Here is a 12,211-nt window from a genome sequence, read left to right as displayed (position 1 = left end):
AATGGAATTGAAGTCATGTCAACAGGACTGAAAAAGTAGAGAAGTGGCAAGGGTAAGTATTGGTTCCCTGTTCCCTAGGAAAAGGGTGATCATTCATTTGCTATGTTAAGAGTATGAAATTTAAAAGTAGAAAAGATAGGGAAAGATGGCTAAAATGGTTTTGTAAAGTACTGATTGAACAGTCATATGTGGGTAGAGGAACTTTTTGAATAAGAATTGAAGGCCACAATGATTTTTAGTTTCAAGATACTTAAGTTGCTTTTATGTCAACCTTGAACTTTTGGGACTTAATTGCATTTACTTTTAGTAAAATTTTGTTTTCTTTTTCTAAGAAAAATAGGACATAAGCTTTTTTGGAGATAAAATAGCTCTTAGAAATTTTACATTTTGATGAGATGAGTTTAAATGAACCAAATGCAATCAAATGAACAGGCCTTAAAGTACACTATGTGTGAAAAATCAAATCAAGAATACTTGAAGCAAAACATTTAAGGCTTTATTATATTGAAGCCATTTTAAAAATATTGTAAATGATGAACAAATAGAATATGTGATCAGGTTTCATAACTTAATACTGACTTTTCCCATTTTCATGGATGTATTTTTTTTATTCTACATACAATTTCTCTAAATACATGATCCTTTAAAATGACATTATTTAAAAATAGTATTGCTATTTTTATAAGAAATATTTCTTGTTTAAATATGTATAAAATCTAGAAAGTTTTTAAAAGATAATATGTATGACACATGCACCCGAACAGCCAGCTGCTCTTAAGCATTTATTGCCAAACTCTCTGAGGCTATTTGAGCCTTGCACTTGTATGCACACACCGTGCCTTTTTACAATATATAGTTTAATTTAAAAAAGAGGCTTATGTTATCCAGACAGAGTTTTATACGTGTATTTTTCTTAATAACAGATTTCCATTTAGGTTTTGAATTACTATATTTAGTGACTAAATAGTAATTCATTTATTTGTCCAAATGCTTCCTTTGGATAAATTCCTGAGTTGAACTACTGATTCAAAGAATGCCTATATTTAAAATTCTGACACATTTTTGACACATTTTAATTATTAAATCTTCTCATGAATGGGTTTTGTGTTCTTACTGTAAGAAGTGGGTGGAAGTGCAAACTTTAACGCTAGGATTGTTTTGCAGACCCTTAACATTAGGGTTAATGTCCTCTTTATAATTTGCAAATTTTACAAGTCAAACTGGTGATATAGCCTCTTTATTATGATTTGATTGCATTTAGCTCTACATTATTCGTCTTTTTCTTGAGTTCATTTCTTTGCTTATTTTTATGTGGGGTTTCATGTTTATCACAACTTTTTACAGATTATAGACATAACTCTCTTTGGTTGTTAATATTTTACCACTTGGTTATTTATCTTTGAATTTCCATATATGTATATGTGTGTGTGTTCTGGCATACTGAAATTTAAAAAATTTAGGTATTCAAATGTGCCACCATTTTTTCCTTTTTTTTTTTTATCTTTTTAAGCATAAGGTCATACTTAGAAATGGAAGGCCATTTATTTTTGCCACTTTTCTTTCACTTGGAAGGAAGACACTGAGTCCACAAAATGGTGGTAAATCTTTAGTTCCTAAAATATCCAGAGAACTGACAAATCCTATATCTCAGTTCTCTGATTCAAAATTTACAATATATAGTCCAGTTTTTAAGGGAAGAAATGACTATCTAGAAAAGGCTGTGAGATTTCACATTCAATCTGAGTATTTAACACTGAATAATTCTGTTTCTATATCTACTGATTCACCCTTATTCAAGTTATTGTCTCCCTAATACAGTATGAATTTTTAGTCTAATGTGCATTTTCTTGCTTATTTTTTCAGCATTTCTAGATAGCATGCATCTTGAAATTTGACTTTTATTAATAATGATGAGTACCTGTAGGCATTTCTGTGATGATCTAGCTTTCCTGTTGTATTTTAAGAGCAAGACTACAGAGGGGAGTGTATATGCAAAGGCACATAGGTGAAAGAGAGCACTCTGAGGGGAAATTGCAAATTAGAATATGGCTATAGAAGAAAAAACAAAAGGTTACAGAGTAAGAACTGAAGCTGAACAAGAAAATAAGATTCAAACCATTCATGTTCTCATAAACTCAAGAGGGAGATTGAACTTCATTACAAAGCAGTGGGACCAAGAGAAGTTTTTTAACAAGGAAAGTGACACATTCAAGATGCACATTTTATGGCTGCAATTTGAAAAACTGGATGGAGAGTGACCGGAAAGGAACTACTGAGGTTGTATGTTTCAGATATATGCCAGAAACCCAGATGCTTTCTTATGCTGGAATATAGGACATTATGGATCTAGAGGACACAAGCCACGTAGTACTTGGAGATGCGTGTGTTTGTGTATGTGTGTAGGGTGTTGAGAATGGGTCATTTGGGAGTGGGATTTATCACCTGGATAACTGGTTTATAGCAATAATTCTCCTAGGGAGAAAATGCATGATGGTGATGACTAGCTCAGTTTGGAATGTGTGGTGTCTATAAAAAAATGAGTCTGAAGCTAAGATTTGGGCTTGTGATGAAGAATCAAGCAAAGTGATCAAGTCTGTATGCATCTGCATAGAAAATGAATTTTATTTATTTTATTTTATTATTTTATTTTTGTTGGTACCTGGGATCGAACTCAGGACCTTGCATTTGCAAGGCAGGCAGCGGAACCACTGAGCTAAATCCCCAGCCCTCATCGTTTTTTTTTTTGAAAATGAATTTTAAATCCTGTCAGTTGTATCAACCAGCAAGAATGCATTAAATAAGAGAAGACCAAGAAAAAACACTGAGGAAGACTGACATTCACAAAGTGTTTTCAGAAAGTAGAGGTGTAATTACTGGAGAGTTGGGAGAAGAGCCAGGAGGTCTCTGGCATTCACAAAAGAAACTGGGCAATGATGTGAGGCATCAGATGCTTGGACTAGGCAAGAAGAATAAGGATTGTAAAGGATTTTCTAGATTTGACCATGCAGAAGTGATACGCAGTCTTTTGTCTGAAAGAGAAAGAGATTTAGAAGACTTTAGAAGATTTAAATGATGCCTTTTTCACCAAACATTTCTTTCTTTAGTATTGACAAAAGGTGAAGTAGATGTAGGTACCAGTGCAGGGCCTGGAATATGAAGGACATTGAGCCTCATTTTCTTTCCTCTTGGTAGTGGAGAGGGCTTCCAAACCAAGAGAGGAGAGGTAGTAACCACTAAAAAAAAAACTGGTGGATTTGATTACTAACAATTAAAATTTTAAATATGGCAAAAAACCACAATAAATAGAAATAAAAGATGAACAATAAGGTGAGACAAAATATTTCAATTACAAAAAATGAAGAATTAATTTCTCAAGTATATAAAATATTAAGGGGGAATAACTCATTTGAAATATTGCCAGACAGTGCGGAAAGAACCAGTTTATATAAGAACAAAACCAAGATGCAATATGTTTGACCTCAACAGAGTCAAATTTAATATGAATTTTAAAATAACAATGATACTTTTTTATATCTATCAGATTGGGAAAAACATCCAAACTTAATAACATTCACTGCTGTTGAAGATGTAAGGAAATAGCCATATGTCTTATTAGTAGAAGTTCTCATTATGTTGGCTTTGTTGAGACAGCAATCTAATGGCATTTTTAAAATATATAAGTGCATTGTCTTTGAAACAGCCATCCTCTTTTGGGAACTTAGTGAAGAACAAAAACTGATGGTGTATACAGGATGCACATTAAAATAAGTATCAATATGGCATATGGTAGAAAAACACAGTGTCAACATCCATAATTAATAAAATGGTAGAATAAAAAATAGGCCATATGTACTATAAAGAGCAAATGAACAGATGGTTGGCTTAAGAACATATGTTTTATAAGTCATATTTATGAATCCATAATCATAATTCATGATAATGTATGTCATATATTTATTTTAATATAAAGAAAATGAATTTATGTACATGTTTCTCAAATGTATATAAATAACAAAAATGTATGAAAGATATTAATCAGATTTTTAATCATGCTATGTGGAAAGGGTGGGGAATGGATATGGAACCACATATGGATATAGACCAGACAATATAAATGTTTATTAAAATGTAGAAATATGAGTATCACTTTGGTTACTACTAAAAGCATGAATGACTAATATATCACTGAATAAAAATGAGTAAATGACTTTATAACAAAAAGATGGCAGGGAGAACTGACTTGGTCGGAGCAAGTTGGGACCAGCTGGAAGGTTGTTGCTAGGATGAGGTTTAATAGGTAGAATTCAAATGTATAATCCTCAATCAGAAGATAGATATATATATGCATGGGGATGCTGAAAGTCTGCAAACTTCAAAGAGCTGAGAAGCTTTCCGAAATAGCTCCTGTACTGGCCTAAAGAAGCAGTGTCCTTCTTTTGTATGCCTGGTGTAAAAAGAGTATATGCTCTATGAGTGAAATTGTTTGGGTGCTTAGCTTTTAAAGTAAGTCTGCACAACATTTTGTAGTATTCCTCATTTGAATAAATAATCCAGACCCCATACCTTAGGATTCTTATGCCTAGGTATATAACACATTCAAAACTTAGAAAAGCAACCAGAAGGTAAAAAAATTATTAAAAATTTAACGGGGATTATGCTGTGAAATATGAGCATGTAAAAGATAATTTGTAGGGCCGGGGATTTAGCTCAGTGGTTTTGCCTCCTGCTGTGCAAGCACAAGGACCTGAGTTCAATCCCTGGTACCAAAAAAAAAAAAAGATAATTTGTAGATATTCTGTATTTACAGCTAACAATTAAGATTTGAATGAAATATTTATTTTTATTGAATGTACATAGCTTTATTAATAAGGAACTTAATGAATACATATTACAAATTTAAAAGAGAAATACTTGGGGACAAGAGGAATAGCACCAGCTATTTTTGCTCATTTGTTTTTAGATGCAGTTTTGTAAATCCCCTATAACATGGTAGATTTTCCATAAATATTTTAAATAAATGGATAGATAATATATGTTTATATATTGAATACTATAGGTCATGTTCTCCTGATTGATTTTCCAAAAGACCTAATAAAATTTCTTTCACACTTTTATTTCAGTAGAACTGGTAGTATTTCTTTTCTAGGCAGGACATTTTGTGGTTAAATAAGGAAGTTTGAAAGGAATATTTTAGTGTTTTAACTACTGTAAAAATGATATTTCCCCCATGAATCAATCACTACCTAGTGACAGAGTTGAAAATGTCTGTCTACAAAAGGGCCCATCCAGACAGTAATTTGTACTCTTTGACAAGTGTGCCATTTCATTATCTTCATTCTACAGATGACAACACTGAGCAAGAAGGGGTTAAGTGGCTCATCCTGGATCACAAAGCAAATTAATATCAGAGCTTACTTTCAAATCTTGTGCAAGCCTTGTATATGTTATCTATAGCCATGGATTTTTTTCCATGAGTGTTAGTATCTATTCTTTATTAGTATATAAGCATACAGAATTAAACCTAAGTTGTTTAAAATTATGCAGCAGAGCATAGTAAATAATAATAATTTAGAACATGGATTTTTTTCTGGAAATGTTAACCTTTTTAGCATGATCCATTGAATGCCTAGGCTATTTTTTAGATCTTGGTTGAGACTTGTGCAGATAATCATAGGCACTTATGGAACAAACAAGATAATTTGTAAAGGAGCTAATAGAGGCCAAGGTCAAAAGTGCAGGTGCCATGATTAAGGTTACCCAGCAGCAAGATAATTTTTCTACAGTTTAAGGAAAGACAGATAGATCAGGCTGAGGATGGTAAATTAGGAAAGGGTGAGAAGAGGATTATTTCTGATTGATAACTTGTATTTTCCCAGTTAGTAGAAGAGGCTCATAGGGGTTTGAGTTTGTTAGGTTGACTGTTTATAGGTTAAGATGATAAGGCTGTTGGGCTGGGGATTTAGCTCAGTGGTTCCACCACCTGCCTTGCAAACATAACGTCCCGAGTTTGATCCCGGGCACCAAAAAAAAAAAAAGAATTACAGATGATACTGCTGTTACTGCCTCACTACTTGGGTCCCTGTATGTCATGGCTTGTGTTTAGATGCGCCTCCCCCCCTCCCCGCACCAGCCTTGTGCTTTTTCAGAGGTACCTGAATCTAGAGTGTGTCATTGATTTATGATGGGGCTTGGCCGGAGGGCACCAGGATTAAGGGCATGAGTGCTACCCACCCTAAGTAGTATGAATAAGATAAAAGGGACAGAAAAACGCTCTTAAGGTCCCTTGTTCCCTTGTTACTTTTGCTACCTTGTGGGCCCCATGAACTATTTCTCCTCTGCCACACCCCTCTGCCATGTGCCACTGTCCCTTGGAGCTAGCGAATTATGAAATGAAACCCCTCCAAACTGTGAGCTAAGTAAACCTTTCCCCTCACTTTAGGTGTTAGGTATTTTGTCTCAGCTACAACAGAAAAGTAAATAAGACATTGTTAGTCATCTGCAGAATTACTGTGGTTTTAGGAGGACTGAATACCTGCGGCAAGTAACTTTTGAGTCAGGTACAGCCTCAGTGACTTTTCTGTTACTGGTCTTCACTTAACCATATATTTTTTAGTGTTTATTCTTTGTCTAAAGCCAGTAGTAACCTACCAAATAGTAAAGAATGTGCCACAAAGCAAATGTCTACATATATAATCTGTTTATTTTGCTTATAAATGTACCTGGAGACATATCCTCTATAATCTGAAACATTGCTGTGTATGTTTCCATTCAACCAATATCCTAGTACCTGCTCAAGCCAAGCTCTGGAAATATAGGTCCTTGTTTTCATAGTGCTTATCACACTTAATAGGTCAACAAGTAAATAAGAATCCTAGATAATACCATATAAAAAAAAAAAAGAGTAACAAGACACTCTGTGTGATATAAATTAAGTTCAGGTTGTCACAGAGCAAATGACATAGAAGCTGAGGTCTGAATGACAAACATAATGATAACATTCATCATAGGGAATTTGTATACATGATATATCTTGCTGCTTCTTTTTATCCCATCCCCTGAACCCTCTTTCCCTCCTTATATACAAAAGTTTGGTTTCCATTTTTTCCTTCTATTTTCTCTTTTTTTCTTGTGTCTTCCTTCCTTTCCCCCTCCCTCTTTCCTTGTTTCCCTTCTTATTTGAACATTTTCTTCCCATTTCCCAATATCTATTATAATGTAAATAAAGTCTGAATGACAAAGAGGAGGATGGCTGAGCATTTTAGGATGGTGGGAAGAGTAGGGTTGGCGGTTTTAGAGTAGGTTGTAATGAGAAGACAGAGTGTGTACAGAGGGCTTAGTGAGGAGAACAGCAGGAGATGAGATCAGGGAACACATGGACCCTAGAACATTCATAGCCCTGAGGCCTTGGGAAGGAGCTAGTGTTCAGTTTAAGAAAAACAGGAAGCAACTGAAAAATCTTAAGCAGAATTGGGTCTAATCTGAATTCAAATTTGAAAGATCCTTGCTATTGTGTGAAGAATTAATTGTGAATGGTAGGAATATGTTGCAGTATAGGCTGAAGGAAATAATAATGTCTGTGACCAAGTAGTAGCTTCAAAGAAGGAGAAAATGAATGAGTGTAGGGCACACTAAGGAAGTAAATAAGACTTGTTGATTGACCAGATATGGGAGGTAAACTGAATAGTCAAGGATGACTCCTAGGATTTTTTTTTTTTTTTTTTTTTGCTTTTTAAAATTTACAGTAGCTTTCAATAAGCATACTATCACATATTCATCACATTGTTGGATGTTCATCAACCATCTTAAAGCACCTTTTTAATCACCATTTTATAGATGACAAAGCCTGTCCCCTAGAGGGAAAATTCCATGGTCACTCAGCTGATGAATGATGAAACTTGGAGGAGAACCCAAGTCACTCAGGGAGGTTCAGATCCTGGTTCTCATCCATTAGGCCACATTGGCAATGACCAGGTACGAACCAAGGAAATGTCTACACATTAGCCCCTGTTCCTTTTCTCCTGAACTCAGGTGGTCCAAGCACTGATGCCTAGGCTTACCCCACATAAAACATGTGTAAGGCCTTAGATGTTAAGAGAAACATTTTTATTTCTCTTTTGTCTTCAGGCTTAGCAATGGATGGTAGCTTTGTAGGCAGAAGATCTTCTGATATAGAAACATAGGCTGGAGACTGTCTTCAGATGGCAAGGGTCTTCTTTCTCAGAGAAAGCTCTGGATACTTGTTTTCCATCTTCTGGGCTTTTGATAGCACTATAAAGAACTGTCCAAACAGATGATTTCTTCACTTTGATTGGGTAAAAAATGAAGTGGGGAATAGTCAAAGATAGATCAATTACTCTCTACGTTGTTTACACTTGGAATGTCTATTTTTATTTTCTTTTTTTTTCAAATTTGTCTTAAGTATTTCTGTACTTCCAGGCCACTGGCACTTTTATTATATTTGTTCCTAAAGGAAAATTTGAATTTAATAGTCTGAGGTGACATGCCAGGATGATGAGTCTCACATTTATGGTTTAATGTTTTATTGATGATGTCTAGTAATTGCTTATATATTTTTCTGGGTTTTTTTTTCATATTTCTCTTACTACCTATGCTGTGTACCTTCGCTGGACTCTTCTTTCTCACTTGGCATGCATATTTAGATGGTATAAGCCACAATAATGGTTGTAACACATCAAAAATGCTCTGATTATGTCTGGGTGTTAGTTCAGAACATAGCTTCTTCTTTGATGGACAGCTCATATACTTGCTTGCTATATATCTCCACTTGGATCTCCCACAGATACTTCAAGTGAAGCTATAGTCATCATCTTTGTCCTAAATGACTTTGCTACTTTCTCATGTGCCTTATCTCCCCATTTCCCCATACTACAGCTTTCCATATTTTCATCTTCTCATTTAATCTCATTCAACCAAGCATGAATTTTACTTGCCCTTTGGTTTATTGAAATAGTTCATTCTTTTTTTTCTACCACTGCCCTAGTCAAATCTTGAAACATCATTTTACTAGATAAACTTTTAAAAACTAAGTAGCCATTGGCTTCCTGCCTTAATGCAGTCTTTTTCTTAAATATCTACTACATTGCTAAAATATCTATAGAATGAAATATGATCATAGCATTCCTATGTTTAAATCTATTTAATAGCTACCATTGCCCAAAGAATAAATAGAAGGCAGCTATACAATCTGGGCATCTGGCCATTCTACCAACCTAGCATTATCTCAGCCTCTTCATGAACTTGAAGCAACATCTTGATGCCAAACTGGCTATAGTTGCATACACCCTATCAGTTCTCATGCATAAGCCATGGTCACTTGACTTCCTATGCTATAAATCATCTTTCCTTTTTCAGTCTGCTTAAGTACTCATCAGTTAAGGCTCACCTCATGCAATACCCTCTTTTAAAGTCTTTTCTGTTACCTGGAAATCATCTTTTTTTTTTTTTAATCACCCTTTATAATTCCATCTTAGTGCCTTGATACCTGATAGACATTGCTTTAACTCCACTGATATTAATGTTTCTTAATTGCCTTTTTGTCTCCTTCTCTCTGGGCTTTATTTTTATCCATCTTAGTGAAATTTCTGAAAGAGAATGGGCACCCAGTAAATATACAATGATGAAATTGAATGAACAAATGTTGGCAATTGATATTTGTGCCCATTTTTGTAATTTATTAATGAAATATGTAATTTATGCTCCAAATAAATATCAAATATAAAAGAGGGTAGTATCTTAACAGAAAAATCACTGGAGGGAAGTCATGATATTAGTTCTAATTTAAGATGAGTAATAACTTATCAAAACTCACTTGATTTCTTAGGAGCTGCGGGTTTATATTTATGAAATACAAGACACAATACAGGAAACAGCCTTGAGGATGAATTTGGCCTGTAGCGTTTCTTTGAATTCTGGACATTTATTATGACATTACTTCTGTGTCTAATTTTGAGATGCACTATGTCACCTCTTTATGAACTTAAAGTTGATCGGTGTCTGCTCTTTTGACATAGTCATGAATGTAGCAATAGATTTTTAACCTAAGTTTATACAGTATTATTATTTGTGGTATGAAACTAACTAGACAAGTTAAACGTTCTAATATTTTTACTGTACTGCAACACAAAGAATAATCATATCTTAATGAAATCACTTGTCTTAATGAAATACTTTCTTTGGAACCTAATTATAACCTATTCATTAGTGAATGTAGTATGTGAAAGAAGTCACTGTTAATGTAGTTGACAAAGTTATGTCTGTCCCTTTCTGTCATCATATTAATTGGAATGAAATACATATTAATGGAAATAAAACTGTAGTAGTAGTGGTCTGAAATGTTAATTGAGTTTGCCACTTGTTAGACAACTCATTTTATATGAGAGAAAACTGAGGGTAGAAATTTTAGTCATGGTCACAAACTAGATCATAATAGTTTGACAAACTTAGATTTATTAGAGACATTGTTTTTATTCCTTAACAATTTTTTTCATATATGAGAATTAGCCTCTTGTTTCATTACTATTTCTGTTAACATTGCCTGTCAACAAAATATCATTGAGATTCATGTTACCTCTTGGTTAAGAATATTGGGAAGGAATAAAAAATAAAAGGTTGAGGTACAGGTGCAGAAATTCTAAAAAATAATTGCTCATATATAGGAGAAGATATAAGTATAGCTTATATAGAAGATATAAAATACAACTTTGCAATGGTCCTTTGCTTTTTATATAATCCAAATAACTAAAAAATCTTAAGAAAGGACTTCACTGTTATCAACGATTCCAGAAGCCATAGAAATGGCTTAGCTGGGATGAGTCTGGGTGGTTCACAAGTAGCATGTAACTGTCTTGGGGAACAACTTCTAGGCTTTCTTATGAAATGCTATTCTAGGGTGGAGGTGAGCCTGTAGAATAAGAACATCTTGACTTCCTGGATGTCAGTTACTCTTACAGATGGCATGGCAGGGGCTGGGGGAAGACTGTGCTAGTTCATGTTTTGATTGAACAAAAGCACTTTCCCATAAATCGGCTCAATGGTCCCTCACAGTCTATGCCATATGTAATATTTACAAATGTAACAGTAGCGTTTTCATCCCTTTGATAGTGAATTTCCTGGTGACACAAATCACCTTTTTAAAGTAGAAAAGCTTCTAATTACATTTTTAAACATTTACTTAAGAATCAGAGAAAATACATGAAATAGTAATGGAGAATCTGAGTAGTTTGAAATAATGAAGGCTGTAACATAAAAACCTGTTAGTAAAGATGACATAATTTTCACTATAAAAAAATGATATTTGATCAGCACATCACCAAATAAAACTCTTGTAATGAAGAGTACCAATCTAAAGAGTATATTTTAAAAGATGTATTTAGATACTATGTAATATGTAGATTTTCATTATAGTAATTATTCATAAGCATCAAAACTTCGTTTTGTAAAATTACTAATCACCAATGACAAATTTTGCTGCTCTTGAAGCTTCCTGTATGATTTGATTCTTCATTATCTGTTGACTTGAAGGTTAAGAATAGGAGAAATGGGCCGGGGATTTAGCTCAGTGGTTTTGCTGCCTGATGCTCAAGCGCAAGGACCCGAGTTCGATCCCTGGTACCAAAAAAAAAGAATAGAAGAAATGTGGTAAAGCCTTGTCGTATGGCATCTTTGGGGAGTTCAGCAAAAGTAAATGTACTGAAAAAGATGGTATTGTTAAACAGCACCCAGGCCTTTGACATTCAGGATTAATACCTGAATGGCTAGTGGAGCTTCTGGGGCAAGTACAGATTGGTGATCCCTGGCCAGGTATAGCTCAGCTAGGGTGGCAACAGCAGAGAAGTGGCAGGGGACAAAGATGGTTAGATTAGACATGGGGAAGCTTGTGGCACACAAAAGGACGAGAGCCTCTGACTGCAATGTACAGTATTTGTTCAACTATCCTACAGTGGTGACTACAGGGTGATGTGTTACAGCAGCTAATCCAGTCAGAAATTATGGGGTTAAGTATGATTGCAGCCTTTAGCATTAATTTTAAAGTCCTTAGAATTCTCCCAAACTGGAACCTCATGGAAGATTTTCACATTGGGCAAATGGAATTGTTCTGATTTCTGTTGTTTTGATTTCTGTGCCGGCAATATTAGAGTTTTGCCTGAGTGTGAGCAGAAAAATACTCATTATACTCATACAGTGGAGACAG

At 34.5% G+C, this 12,211-nt stretch overlaps 1 protein-coding gene across 2 annotated transcripts in view; it reads left to right on the top strand.

The window, feature by feature from the left end:
* Prkn (parkin RBR E3 ubiquitin protein ligase) overlaps window positions 1-12,211 on the top strand; it is a 1,513,344-nt gene that overhangs the window by 160,528 nt on the left and 1,340,605 nt on the right. The gene's annotated exons all lie outside the window — the stretch shown is intronic.

Source organism: Heterocephalus glaber, unplaced genomic scaffold (assembly GCF_053883595.1).
Source record: "Heterocephalus glaber isolate CG9 unplaced genomic scaffold, H.glaber_assembly_v1.0 deba00001523, whole genome shotgun sequence".
In the NCBI taxonomy this organism is placed as follows: domain Eukaryota; kingdom Metazoa; phylum Chordata; class Mammalia; order Rodentia; family Bathyergidae; genus Heterocephalus; species Heterocephalus glaber.
Note: the sequence above shows the minus strand (reverse complement) of the source record. Positions and strands in the feature narration are given on the sequence as shown.